The sequence below is a fragment of the Lactuca virosa genome, chromosome 5 (genome assembly GCF_052849685.1).
Source record: "Lactuca virosa cultivar CGN04683 chromosome 5, Lactuca_virosa_CGN04683_v6, whole genome shotgun sequence".
NCBI lineage: Eukaryota > Viridiplantae > Streptophyta > Magnoliopsida > Asterales > Asteraceae > Lactuca > Lactuca virosa.
In genome coordinates, this window is record NC_136430.1 from 287,241,967 (window position 1) to 287,257,407 (window position 15,441).

At 32.8% G+C, this 15,441-nt stretch overlaps 1 pseudogene across 1 annotated transcript; it reads right to left on the reverse strand.

The window, feature by feature from the left end:
* Nucleotides 1-1,268: 1,268 nt before the first annotated feature.
* LOC145117370 (zinc finger BED domain-containing protein DAYSLEEPER pseudogene) lies at nt 1,269-4,370 on the reverse strand (annotated as a pseudogene). Its single transcript, XR_013712633.1, has 2 exons — nt 4,066-4,370; nt 1,269-3,586 (listed from the first exon to the last, which is right to left on the reverse strand). The product of XR_013712633.1 is annotated as a zinc finger BED domain-containing protein DAYSLEEPER pseudogene (transcript).
* Nucleotides 4,371-15,441: the final 11,071 nt, after the last annotated feature.

A 15,441-nucleotide genomic window follows, 5' to 3' on the forward strand; every position in this document is an offset into this window, starting at 1 on the left:
CTAATTTATTTTGTGTTGTTTGTGTCAAGTTTGTGTGATATGACGGTTTTTGTCCCGTTTAGTTTCCATAAATTGATAACAAAACTAATTTTCTATCATAATAATAACTATAAGATTACCTTTTAAAGCTACAATTAAAATTCATAAAAAATATGTGAACGCCAAATCAACACCATGTAGATAAAGGTGGGTAAGAAATTGCCTTTGTCACTTTGTGGCACGATGCATTTTTGCAACATCATTCAGTGTGGGAGTCGGTCTTCATATGGTGTCGTATACTCGTATTACAATGCCACAGTGGAACGAGGGCGGAGATATTTTTAATTTTGCGGCTAAGTGGGACATTGTCCCAAACAGAGACAAATATTCACGGGTATCTGTCATGGTACTCTGTGGTGGATTTGGAAGGCAAGAAGTGACAAGTTGTTTAATAACGGTTTAATCTCTCCTTCAAAGGTGGCGGATAATATCAAGACGATGGTATTCACATGGATTAAACATAGGAGAGACAAAAATAGTTTTAATTGGATAGATTGGTGTGTTTGCCCATTTCTTTGTATGTAATTCTGTAAAATTGTACTCTTGCCTCCCTGTCTAGTTACTTGCTAGGCGTGGACCTATGTTTTTTTTTTAATACAATTATTTGCCGGTTCCAAAAAAAAAAAAACGATGACAATGGCCAAATCGATACACACACAAAAAATTAGGATCTAATATAACACAGTTAGAAATATAAGACTATACAGTGACACCTACAATGCTTGATAGTTAATTATGTCATTAATTCTTATATAAATAAGAGTTAATGCCATTAAAACTATCTAATTTTGGCTCTAAGTTTGCAAAAAAAAAACCTCTTTTAACTTTTTTTTATTCCCTATTTGCCACTAATACTAAGAAATGTGTTGAACCTGACATGTTACATGAGCCAAGGGATATTACGCTATCATAAGAGTTCAAAAATATAAAATAAATCTCTAAAATTAATGAAAATCAGAAACAAACAAAAACTTAAGGTTTTTCTGTAACTTTGGGCCAAAACTTAATAGCTTGTATAACATTAACCCTAAAAATAAGCCCAGATTTCATAACAAATTCTTATTTCATTAACCCATTTTATGATAAAAAGAAAAAGAAAAAACAAGAACTCCTCTCGTTAGTAATGAAAACTAAGAAGATGAATTTTCTAGAACTAAAAAAAGGAAGGTAATGACATTCTTTAACAAGGGTTTGATCAATTAAGTCTTAACAAAACAAATCCAATAGAATAAAGTCAATAAACCATCCACTCTCTAACCAATTCCATCATATCAAACACGATTCCATCCAAGTATTCACAACTCATTCCAAATCACCAATCCAGACACAGCCTCTCCAATTCAAATTCAAGACACACACAACTCAACAATCTTACTCAAACCTATTTATTTCCATATCCTGCACAAATGAACACAACCTAAATAACAAAAAAAAAAAAAAAAAAAAATCTAAACATCAAACTCCAATACTAAATCGGAAACTCCATCTTCACATTCGACTCCATACTCTCCACCCCTTCACAACGCATCCAATCTTTCGCACAAAAAAGCGCCTCCACCATCTCCGGACTCAACTCGCACCGATACCGATCCATTTCCTTCACACCCGTCTGAAACACCGATTCCGGACCCACACTCGACACCGGAATCATCAAAATATCACGAGCCATCTTCGATAAAGTCGGGTACTTACTCTTATTCAATTTCCACCACCCCATAACATCAAACTCATGGATCCTAGGCAAAAGCGACTCCTCCAAATATTGATCCAATTCCGACTTCGATTGCTGACTCGTACTCTCCATAATAAAAACATCAAAATCCGTAAGCCCAAGCCCATTCCCTAAACCTCCCACACCCGCATCATCTTCTTGTTTCACAGCTCCGGAATCACCGATTCCAGAGTCCCCATTTAGTAAAGCGAGTGGCAAAGGATGTCCGGCATACTTTGAAAAAAGCTCATGAATCCCTTCATCCACAGTGTTTATATAAGAAACCGCTTTCTCCCCATAAATCTTTGTAAAACTGAATTCAACCAACTTCATTTTAAACCTCGGATCCATAACAACTGCAATCGCTAAAACCAAACAACAATTTTTCCAATATTTATTGAAATTTTCTTGAATCGGTTTTGTAATGTTGCTAATGACATCATCTTCACTAGTGGAGGCCCGGGCGAGTTCTAACTGAATCTTCCATGCTTCATGAAAGAACATATTAGTCGTAGGTATACTCGATGATGTCAGCAGATTTGCAGTATTGTAAAATAGCTTTAAATACGTGCAAAGATTGTCGATAACTTTCCAATCTTCATGAGTTGGGATTTTATTGTAATCGGGCTCTAAAGTATCCAAACAAGAAAACACTTCTTTCAACTCCGATGCCGATACCAACATTTCGTAAGTTGTATTCCATTGTGTTTGATCATCGAGTGATAAAGATTTAGTACTCATTACTTGAAGTTGTTGTTTTAAAGCAACAAACTTCTCTTCTAATGATTCCGATGTTTTCACGTACTTCACACAGTCTCTAACTTTCTTCACAGTCTCTTGGCCCGCGTTTATCGCGCCTTGCGCGATAAACATTAAAGAACGGGCCAAGCAGTCTGTGAGGAGTAATTGACCGTTAAGGACATTTGGGTTCTTTTCAGAGATTAAATTTCGAAGACTATCGAGGCCGGAATCACTAACGGGCTGGTTTATAGTGATGGAGAATAGTTTCCCTTCGATGTTCCAATCGGAAAGACAAGCGGAAACGGCATGGGAGAAGGCGGAATCGGAATCGGGGTACGGTTCCATTACGACGTTTAGTAGCTTCCGATGCATTTTCCAGTCGCTATCGATGAATTGTCCGGTTACAAAAATGTAACCAGTTGTATGTGAAGAGTTCCATAAGTCAAGTGTGAGAGAAATATTCCCCGGCATTCCTTCAATCAGATTCCAAATCCTTTCCTTTAATTTCAAATAAGTCGCCCCACAATCGCCTTGAATTCTACCAAAGTTACCAATTTCAAATCCGGGATTTAAGTTATGAACAAAAGCCATGAACCCTGGATGTTCCACCATTTCAAGTGGGTAGTCATGGAGTATGATCATTCGGGCCATTTCTTGGCGGCATGTGGCGGGGTTGAAGGCGGTGTATGGGGCGGCAGTGGCGGCGGTGGTGGTGGTTCTGTACCGGCGTTTAGGTGTTTTGATCGTTGGGGTCACTGCCAATGGGTTTAACGGGTCAAGGTTTTGGTCACGTAGGGCAACCGGGCAGCCGCCCTTGGCGATGTGGCGTTTGAGGTGGCTGGTGCCCGAAACTTTTGAGCCCTTTCCGTATGAGAATAAATGTTTGCAGTGTTTACAACAGGCCTTTCTAACGCCTTCACCCACGTTTACAATTGTGAAAAATTCCCAAACTATTGATTTCTTTTTTCTTCTTTTGGTAGGTTGCTCTGTGTCCATGTCCATGTCCATTTCATCCAATGGTGTGTCAAAATATTCTGGTTGCATTTCTATGTTGACTAGTGGGTTAATTTCCATAGGTGTAATCTCCATGAGGGCCTGGTTTAAAGCAGATAATTAAACAGATATAGAGATTAAAGAAGAAATTAGACTCAAAAGCAGATAATTATCAAACACAGATTAAAGATTTATGTAAAGACTACATTTTGATTGAGTTGTCAGTATTATACTGACTAAGCATAAATAGATCTAGGGTTTTTTCATCGTCAATACTTGGGTGACTATGGAATCCGAAAGCTATAAGCTCAAACAAATCAAGAAGACATTATCATATCAAAATCAAGATGAAGATAGATGGTGGCATATATTGATTAACAAAACACGAACAAGAACTAGAAGAAACAACCATCCTGTTTAAACACATTACTTTATTTACATAATTAATTAATAATCCATTAATCAAGACTTTCATGAAACACAGCGAATTAGGGTAAACGAGCAACTACAGTGAATACAAGCAATATATATACGAAAAACGAAAGAGGGTTAGAGTTCGAGAAAGATTTAAATATATATACCGTGATGGTTGAGGTCGACGAAAACCGATCAAAACCGATAGAATCCAAGATGCAGCCTGCAATTCGTGATCCAGAAACGTTTCTTCGACGATGGGGATGGGATTGGGCTTGAACCCGTGGTAACAAATTGGTGTATTGGACCTATCGAATTGGGGTTTGCTTTAGGCGACTAAGAAGAAGAAAGAAGATGTGTGAAGAAAAACGAAAACCCTAATGGATATGGACTCCTAGGATCCGTTCAATTTGTAGGCTGAAGGAGCAGCCCACGACTTAATTTCTCAAATTAGGGTGAAAAATAGCGATGAATTTGGGTTAAATAGCGAGATTCCAAAAATTAAGTCGGTTCACCTCTCGTCAGAATTGATAACTCATAACGCGGTTGTCACTTGGCTATAGTTTGTCAAAAAGTTCCGGATTAGATCTTTACAAAAAAACTTTAACATATTTGGTCCCTATAAAACACTTACATATAGTAAAGATAACGAGATCATTAACTTTAACATATTTGGTCCCTATTAGCTTTTTTGAGATCTTCAAATGATGTGTATATACATACATTTTACATATAAATAATGAATATGTGCACATATGCCCATTTTTGTATATGCATATGTTTTACATCATTTGATTTTTTTTCAAATGATGTGTATGTACATACATTTTACATGGAGCATGTATCAACAATAAACATAAAAAATAACACAATACAAGGGGTAGGCTACTAATATACCCTAATGCTTAGCCTCCATGTACACCTTCCTATCTAAGGTCATGTTCTCGAAGAGAGCAAGTTCCTTCATGTCTAGTTTCATAGTATCCTCCCACTTCCTAACATGGTGTTTTCTCATCTTCTTACCTTTAAGCATCATTGACTCTACCCTCCTCATTATCATCGGTGGTAGCCTCCTTTGGATATACTCATGTCACCTTAATCTATTAGTGATGCTCATTATTCCTTATAAATTTCTTATCCTTTCATTTGGTATCCTATCTACGAAAGTTCTATCATAGGTTCACCTCCACATCCTCATTTTAGCTACTTACATCTTCCTCTTGTGTTCCTTTTTTCTAGACCAACATTCAGATCTATACATCATCACAAAGATAATAGCTACTGCATAAAACTTCCATTTCACTTTTAGTGATACCTTCCTGTCCGAAGCATATAATCAAATTATTCTCTAAATTCCATATTCAGTTCATCATAATACTAAACCAAAAATGAACTTAATTAAAGTCTGTATCAAGGAAAATGGAACTTCTTCAATTTAATATCATATATTTTCTATCCGTACCATCGATCATACCACCATCCACTCACTATTGTCACCAATACCATTGGAATAGGTATGTACCATCCTCGTCTCCCATTTTCTCCCTCACACACACACATACTCTCTCTCTCTCTCTCTCTCTCTCTCTCTCTCTTTCTATATATATATATATATATATATATATATATATATATATATATATATATATATATATATGAGTAGGATCAAATGAGAACACCTAAAAGGTTGAGAACGCGAGAACACATTTGGCCCATTTAAATAATTAAATCTAAGGCTATTATCAAACGAGCAATTTATGTAAAATTCTAAAAGTTATAGGTATTAAAGTGTAACTTTAAATGGTGATAAGGGTATTATAGTAATTGGACCTATAAGACCGTTAGTTAATTCCTATAATTCCTCAATCAATCACCTATTTCCTTCCATTTCCCGTCTCTCTCTTCATCTATCTGTAAACCTAGGTACGCCTCCACCGTCTCCATTTGTTCATCATCATCATCTCATCCCTACGCCACCAATTTTGCACAGCCCTACATCATTGATCCACCACCATCGCTAGCATCGGGTTTAACAATTAACCTCCATCATCATCTTCGATTCAAGATGAGAAACCCATCAATGTTCAAGATATCTTCATCTCTTAGCCTACCTCCACCGCACCTTCGATTTTCGTAGCCCTAATCAGACTTGCAAGTAGATTTCCAATCGGCCTCCTATAATTCGATCTCAATCGGACCTCCAATCGATTCATGGAAAACCGAGAGGGAGGTGTGTACCTGGTTCAGATCGCAATCGGATATCCGTCTTGAAACACACAAGAAGATGAAATCATTCCGTCTTTCTCTTTCGAACTAGCTATTGTTTCCAGATTTGGGACTCAGATTCATCATTGCTGAAGACAGGTGAAATCCTTCCTTCTTTTGTTCGCTTATTTCATTTCAATTGTAGCATCAATTGTTGGTCGTTTGGTTTAGTTTGATGGCTGGAGTGGTTTAACCAATTAAACTTGCCTTTGGATGATTCATGGATGAATTTGGACATCCTGTACTTCTGAAAGACAATTAAATAAAGGTTGTATTAACCTTTTGTTCACTTATTTTATTGTCAAATAATCTAAAGTTCTTAAGTTATAATCTCACACCCACATTATTGTTTCCAGAACTCAGATTCATCATTTCCGAAGATGAAATCATTCCACCTTTCTCTTAATATTGCAATCGGACATCCATCTTAAACGACACAGGAAAATGAAATTGTTCTTCCTTCAATTGGAATACATTTCAAGCTGCTCTGAGACTGAGGCTTCCTTTAATTTCAAAAGATGGTGAGGTTTATAAGGAAGAAAGAGAGAAATGTTTTTCTGAAGATGTGAAGGGATTGTTTGATGAAAGGTTTCAAATTCAAATTTATGAAGGTTTTTGCATGTTCTGTTAAATAAGGGAATTGTACTTGTTTATGATAGAATGTGTATTTATTTATGAATAGCAGTGTATTTATTTATGAATAGCAATGTATTCATGTGTGAATGGTTGTACGTATTTATGAATTTTAGTGTATTCATGTGAATGAGTGTATTTATTTATGATTAGAGGTATGCATTTTATGATAGAATGTGTATTAATTTATGAATAGCAGTGTATTCATTTGTGAATAGAAGTGTATTAATGTATAAATGATTGTATTTATTTATGAATAGTAGTGTATTCATTTCAATTGATGAAAAAGGCATTGAATTATTTGTAATTTGATGTGTATTCATTTGTGATTGGAGTAGTATTTGGTTTTTTGAAGAAACATTTCGTTTGTGAATACAAGTATATTGATTTGAAATTGGATTTCTATTCATTTTTTTGAAAAACAAAAACATGAAATAGGAGAATAAAATGATTTTTTTAAGATTTTTTTTAGATTTTAAATAAATTTGACTAAAAACGTTTTTTATATTCCATTAATAAAAAAATAAAAAATTGAATATTTCTTTGTTTTTTGGTAACCGATCCTAAATTTAAGGGAATTTGATTGAATTTGATTTAATTTTAATTTAATTAAAATATACAGTTACTAATATGCCCTTATATATTGGTTGGTCCAGAACTGTTCTCGCGTTCTCAACCTTTTAGGTGTTCTCATTTGATCATCTCCCTATATATATATATATATATATATATATATATATATATATATATATATATATATATATATATATATATATATATATATATATATATATATATATATATATATATATAATGAACTATCTTCTTTTCATCACATCTCCGTTTTCATATTCTATTTTTGTTAAATCTATATGACCAAAAATCATTATTAAGTGATATTGCTAATAATATATGATCGTATAGGGTCGCACATTTATCAAGTTGACACATTTTGTATATTTATTATTAATATGATTATTAATAAATAATATCAATTCTCGTATTTAATTAGGGAATAATTATTGTTTTGTGAAATAACAATTAAAAGAGAGTATAACTAGTTATTATATAATATGATATGATTTAATAAGTCATGTACAAAGTTTTGGACTAGTTGAATACTTTTGTCTTTTACCTAAAGACAAAGTTTATATTTTATAAACTTGGAGTTTATAAAATTTAAACAATCCTTCTACTTTACTAGTTAGACAATTTTTGTCTTCTTTAAAGGCATGACGTAAATTATTATTATAATAAGAAAGGTTGCTTGTCAACTTTCTTATTATGTCCCCATGCCTCTTAAAGGCTATCAATACTTTATATTATTATAATATAAACGTATGTCTTGCATGAGATTATAAAAATGAATGTTTTTGCATGAGTTTTGAATAGTTTTTCTAGTCTTTCTCTACTACGGACGAAAAATATTCTCTTCCAACACCTTTATCTCTTTATAAGCTAGTTTGGTGAATTAGAAGCTCTCTTGAGTTGTCTACTTTAGTGCTTATTTGAGTTAAGTACTTAAAAGATTAATGCACTCAAGAATACAAGAAGAAACTAGCATTCCAAGTGCCTTAATCTTGATGGTGGATACTTGTAGAGAAAATCATACTCTTTGATTTTTCTATCTTCATCAACACCCCAAAACCAAGTGGGTTCAAATGCTTCAAAGGTTGTCATTCTAAAACACTCTTTGGTTGTTTTAATATCATTCTAACCTCTATAAATGGATCCTAGATGGTTTGGTTTTCTTATAAACTTAAAAATAAACTTGTTATTTTTAACGCTTCCATTGACCGGTTTTTATGAAAAACACACTTATATTTAGTATCAAAACTTATAAGTAGTATCAGAGCCATCTTTTAAATGTTAGAATGATTTTTTATGTTTGATAATATTTTGTGACAACCCGAAACTTTTTCCGTTATCCTTACCCAGTTTCCGTTAATAAAATTTGGGTTTTTATTTAATTTCCGTCAATTTCTTAGTTTGGGAAGGACCCTAAATTTTAAATAAATAATATGTATTTATACGAGTCGGAATAAACCGGGAATCGCGCGAAAGACTCGAAACTATCTCGAAAATCACCGAGTTCACGGTCAGGACGAGTTTACGGTCGGACCGTAAACCCGTTTACGGTCGGTGCCAGGTGGACCCCACCACCGACCAAACCCCCAGCCTATAAATACTGGATCCTCACCCTCATTTGAACCTTCTTGACCGGAAACACCCCCTTTCTCTCTCAAAACCTTTTGACCGTAAACACCAAAAAGCCCTCTTTTCACCCAAAAAATGTCGGAAATCGTCATTTGGGGCCGTTTGGGAGCCTCTGGAACACTTTTTCGTTGAAAACAAGCACCATTGTTCTTGAGTTTACGGTCAATCTTCATAGACCGTAAACCAGTTGCGACCGTAAACTCATCCATCTTCATAGACCGTAAATTCATAGACCGTAAACCTTGTTCATGGTCTGTCGACCGTAAACCCTGTTCACGGTATGTCGACCGTAAACTCCATTCACGACCATAAACAGCTCTTTCGTGGGGAAAAGCCTATTTTCTCAATTCAACCAAGTTCCGGTAACATTCCTTAACCAAAAACAAGTGTTTATCTAACACTTTATCTAACGAAATCGCTAATTTAGATACATATATGTATTTATTTGATATTAGGATTTCCGTTAAGTGCAACGTACAACAACTCAAGGATCGTCCAGTTCAATCCTTTGCATCTAACCAACAGTGAGTTCATACCCTACGCTTTTTCCGAGTTTTTCATGTTTTCAGGAGGGGAATACAAGCAAAAGTACAAGGAAACTTGTGCTCAAAATATATTATTTTGTTTAAGATAATTATATTTCTAATATGCTTTTAACATGGGAAACAGTTTTTACCAAACGATTAAGAAATCAACTCGTAGAAACAGTTTTCAAAACTAAAGCAACAAACTCGTGAATCATATCGTAAAATGTGTCATTTTATAAAGGATTCATACAAAACATAAACAAGATTTTTAGTATTATTACATGCAAATTGTTAGTCTAAAGTTGGAGACACGTCCTTGGTAACACTCCCACCGGATTCGAGAGTGTAGGACTAGCACTTATAACCAGAATCTCTTGTAGGGAGAGCGTGATTGTTGTGTATAGATCTATACGGGACCGACTATCCCGCACCTAAACTGCTAGCTACAGTCAGGCAGCCATGCCTGGGGTGACAAAGTCATAAAAGGATACTGGCCCCGTTACGTGCCATATCAAGTTTAATGTATGGTTATAAAACTTGCAACCTAGATAACAGAGATTTACTTTTGTAATAATAAATCAAGTGAACTAACCTCAAAGTAATAACCGATTCGATTACTAGAGGGTATTAATAATACCCTTAGGATTTAGTTCACCACTTATTTATTAGTTTTATTTATGTAATAAGGCTAACACACCTCACAGGGAGCAAACAGGGTTTTTCAAGAAAACTACGTCTAACGATACAAGTATGGTAGATACTTGTACACCTCAGACAAGAACAGATAACCAATTATCAACTTTTAAGGAAAATATAGGATTTTCCTGGGATAACTCAACCTTTCGTAAACAGACTGTTAAACAAATAACTAATGGATAATCAAGCATCTTTCATAAGAAAATATAGGATTTTCTTGGGAAACACTTTTCAAAGGATCAAAGAAACGTTTTTCACCATAATCAAATACTTATGAACTCACCAACTTTATGCTGATACTCTTTCAAACTGCTTGTATTCTCAGGGCAACAATAGACGGGTACTCTTGCAAACTTTTGGGAGAAGACGGAGCATTTTGGAGTCACGTATTTTACTTTGGTTATATATTGATATGTACAAACTATGTTTTCGAACAGATGTAAATATTCATATTGTAATGTAATGGTTGTGTCTACTTTGATTGCTATGATACGATTGTTGTGGTACTACACATGACGTCACCCGCCCCCGGACGTTTCCGCCGTCCGTTCCGACGGTTCGAGGGTGTGACATATTTGGTTTGTGGAAAACAAGCATGGTTTTCTTTTGGTTAAGAAAAATCTATATTTGTCTTCTTTGGCTACTTCTTGGTTAAAATTGTTTATTTTTATATATAACCATTTTTCATGCATTTTGATTATATAAAAGTTGCCTTAGAAAAAACAAAGAGTTGTTTATTATTATATCTGATATGTTGTTGTGTATAAAAAAGTCATTTGGACATTTGTGTTGTGTTTGATTGATATTTATTTATTCATAAGATGTAATAGATAAATAGATATTTTTTTTCATTTGTTGATTTGTTGTAATAATTAGTTAGACTAGTTGTATTTCTTTTTAAATGTAACAAGATGAAGAAGTGGCCTAATTGAAGATGAATTAACCATTTGAGACCATAAGCTTCAACCTTTGGTCTTGGGCTTAATTATAGTTTTAATGATTTAGGTGCACCAACTTTTACAACATGAAGATTTGAAATCCTTTTTGAAAGCAAAAGTTGACTTGGAAAATTGGAACTTTGAGACCTTTTGAAGTGTCCCTTAAGTCCTTTAAGAAAGGATTAATAATTCTTGTGATGGCTCATAAAAATTAGTAATAGACATGACTTGGTTTATATACATTATAATGCATGCATTTGATGTTTATTTTATGTTATTGTATGTTATGTTTTGTGTATGAAAATGAGTTTTACATGTCAAAAAATATTTTAACATAAGATCATATCACTTGGAGTTTGAGTAAACAATATTTAAAAAATAACATAAGATGTTTATAAATGGATATTTATAAAAATATTTTTACCGGTTACCGGGTTACCGGTTTACTGATTAAAAATCTATTTTTTGTTAAAAATAGTTTTATTGTAAAACTTATAAATACCCAACTTTAAAATATTTAAAATGATTTAAAAGGTGTTTAAACATTTTATAAACTCCATGTATTTATAATGCAGAAGGGGTTTTTATTAAAAAGACTAAAATCAATTTATAGCGTTATAAAAGCAAATAATTAAAATAATGATTATTTTTTGTGTCAAAATTTAATATATGATATTGGTGTTTTAAGCATAATGCAACATGTTGATATTATGTTTTATGCATGTCAAATGAGATTTAAAACATAAGTATCATCACCCAAGTTTTGGTTTATCAAAATATGACTTTTATCATAAGATGCTTAAAATTGAGTTTATAAAATAAAATGAGTTTATTCTACAAATTCATGAAGTCATAAGATTTTGATTGTTAAAAGGAGATTTAAAATTATGATTTTATAACTCATCCAATACTCCAAGTCTTAAATATAAAATGAAGTTTTATTAAGACTATTATCGGTTCTTAAAACCGATCTATGATTAAACTTTAATATACTGGATTTTAGTTCATAATTGATCATGGCTAATGGAAAATAAAATGAAGTTTTATTTGACACCTAAAGAACCTCATAACAATTTATATAAATTTTACAAAAGGGTACATGAATTGTTGGATGCATGCAATATTCATGAGACCATGTTGTTATAAACTATAATGGTAAAACATATATAAAATGTTTTCTTAAAAATGCAAGTCATTTCCGTCCTTTTGAAGAACACTCGATATCATTTGTATGGTCTTAGTGGCACAGGGTCACCTGGTCATTAGGATTGTCTTATGATGTCCGGGGTAGTTTTGTAGTTTCTGATGTCTAAAGGGTCACATTATCACTAGTTAGTTGCAATACTACAAGTTGTTTCAAGTGGGATGACTTGATCGGAATCTTGTGTGATAAAGGTCACCTAATCATGATAGGTATGAGGCATAGATGGGATCAACATGTCAAGTTAAGCAATAGTTGTTTAGGATCTCATTATCTATGAGTTACATATCGTATGAAATTGGTAATCACTACATGTCGAGACTGATTAAGTTTATGGGATAAATGTTACCTAACCATTTACTTGTTTCGTTACTTGGATAATAGACTTTAGTAAATTAATGTTTTAAGAAACAATAAAAGGTATTAATTTTTAAAGACTAAATATTTGAAATACTAAATGATAATTTCTTAAATTCTGTTAATACTCTTATGCCCTGCGAAACCTCTCTCTTGTTGAGTTTGAAGAGATAGTAACATTTGATGGTTGTGATTTCTATAACTAGAATAATATATTGAGGTTCTACCTTAACGATAAATAGAAATTATATATACTGAAAGATCCCATACCCGAATAAACTCTACAAGGTAGTCAGTTTGATCATGATACTTTGATGGACGTATTATTGTGATGATATTGATGTGTCTCACATCATACTGGAGTAATTAACCTTGACTTGCAGAAAGTCCTGGATAATTATGAAACATAGAAGATGTCTCATCAAGTGAAGCATATATTTATTATGAACAGTAGAATGAGCTTCAAATATATTCAAACATTGAATAAAGGAAGTCTAAGAGATTGTGTGTTCAAATAGATTTATATTTCAATTAAGGGAAATACAACATAAACCCAGAAATCAAGAAAAGGATCTAAATGATTACTGTTGTTTCTATTGTGAAGAAACTGGACATTAAAAGAGGAACTGCTTTTCTTATCTCACCAAGTTGAGGAAGTGTGGCTTGACCAAGACTTCAAATATTTATATGATAGAACTATTTTTTTCATCGTTCGCTTAAGTATGTTATACTTCAGGTGACACTAATAATTGATATTATGTGCTGATGATTGGAAGAAATAATCAACTGATTACAAACGAATTTTATTCCGTGCTGAAGATATAACAAGTGATGTTATAGTATTTATTTAAATAATAGATGTTTCTGTACCTTTTCTTATAGGAACATGTAATAGTTGAAATTTATGAATAAATTTATATTTGCTTATCGTTTAATGGATGTTCACATTCATGTTCTGAAACGATGTTTTTTGTGTTAAAGAATATTTTCTCATAATGTCATTTATGAAGTAAATCTATAAGCTTTCATTAAACTGATAGTTATGATCATAACACCTTAATAATTAAATGATATTTGATTCAAACTTATCTATTTGATAATCGTCATGACTATATAAATATGAAACACATATACCAACTTCAAAATGATGGAATTTTAAAGGAAAATGAGCTTGATTCATTTGATATATGTGAATCCTATTTATATGGGAAGATGATTCATAAGTGTCTTTATTTATTAGTAGTTAAAGAACAAAAGGATTGACAAATAATTATACATAAGTGATGTATGTAATTTTTCAATCCATGAATATATTTGGTGATAGATACTTAATCAATTTCATTGACGGCTTTTTATTCGTTCTTATTGAAACCTTTGATTTGATCAAATTGTTTCATAATGAATATTGAAAGACAAATAATGAGACCATCATTAACCTTTCGTTGTGATAAAGAAAATGAGTTTTGTAAACCAAGTCTTCTAGGAACATCCTAGGAGTTGTGGAATTGATTCACAACTCATTCCGACAAAAACACTCACTTGTCATTAGTATGATTCTTCTGGCACAAGATCACCTGGTCACTTAGATCTATCTTTTGATGATCAAGGTAGTCTTCGTATTATCTAGTGGGATAGGGTCACTTGGCCACTGGTTGAATGATGATAGTACATGTTTTTGAAGAGGATAAAACATAGACCTTTCAGTATACTATATGATGTTTTAAAAGAAATATTTACTTTATAATTCTTTTTAGAATTATGCTCACTGCAACAAATATATATTGAATATATATTTCCAACCAAACAAGCGGATTAAATACTTTCATTATACTAAGGATGAAATGGTTTATCCTTATCTAAAAGGTATAAAGTTATAGAGCTTATGTTAGACAATAAGCTTAACAACTCTAGCATCTACTAACTTTATTTATGTAGATTATCCTAAATGATTGTTTAGGATAAGGTTTCTACTAATCTCACTAATTGTCATTCCATAAGACAAGTGCTTAGAAAGTTATTTTTCTAAGTGGGAGCCATATGGGACTTTAAGAAATAAAGAACCATAAACTAAATGCATCATAGTTTGGACCTAGAAAGTTTTCAACTGTTGTTGAATCTGCTCAATAGCTGATCGGAAACTAATGAAACACATAGAGATGCACTCATGTATGATTATCAAGATCTATATAGATAGATAAAGGCAACTTGAAGGATTAAGTAAAATTTCATTGATTGTCAAAGATCTTAAAGAGCTTAAGATATAAGACTCTAAGAGAGTTTATCTCGTCAAATACCACAATACTTGATTTTGAGCACTCCTCAAAATCCTAGTACAATGTTTTGAACTGGATAATATGATTGTATTCCATATGCTGCTGAAATTGAATTAATCATATATGTCTGGATTATGTATAAAAGCCAAATAATTCGTATGCTTGGCACATATCGAATGATACAAGTATAATCCAAGAACAAGTCATAGTGTAACTTATAGGGACATTCTAAAGTACTTGCTAGAACTATAGAAATATTCCTAATCTACAGAGTATTTGAAAAAAAACTATGTTTAAAGCTGTTACACATGTGCTAAACTTCCAAGTTGATTGAGATGATTCTCAATCACAATCAGGCGTGTCCTCATTATGAATGAAGAGAAAGTTACATGGATAGTGTTTCCATATACATTTTAATTATAGTTACACATCAGAG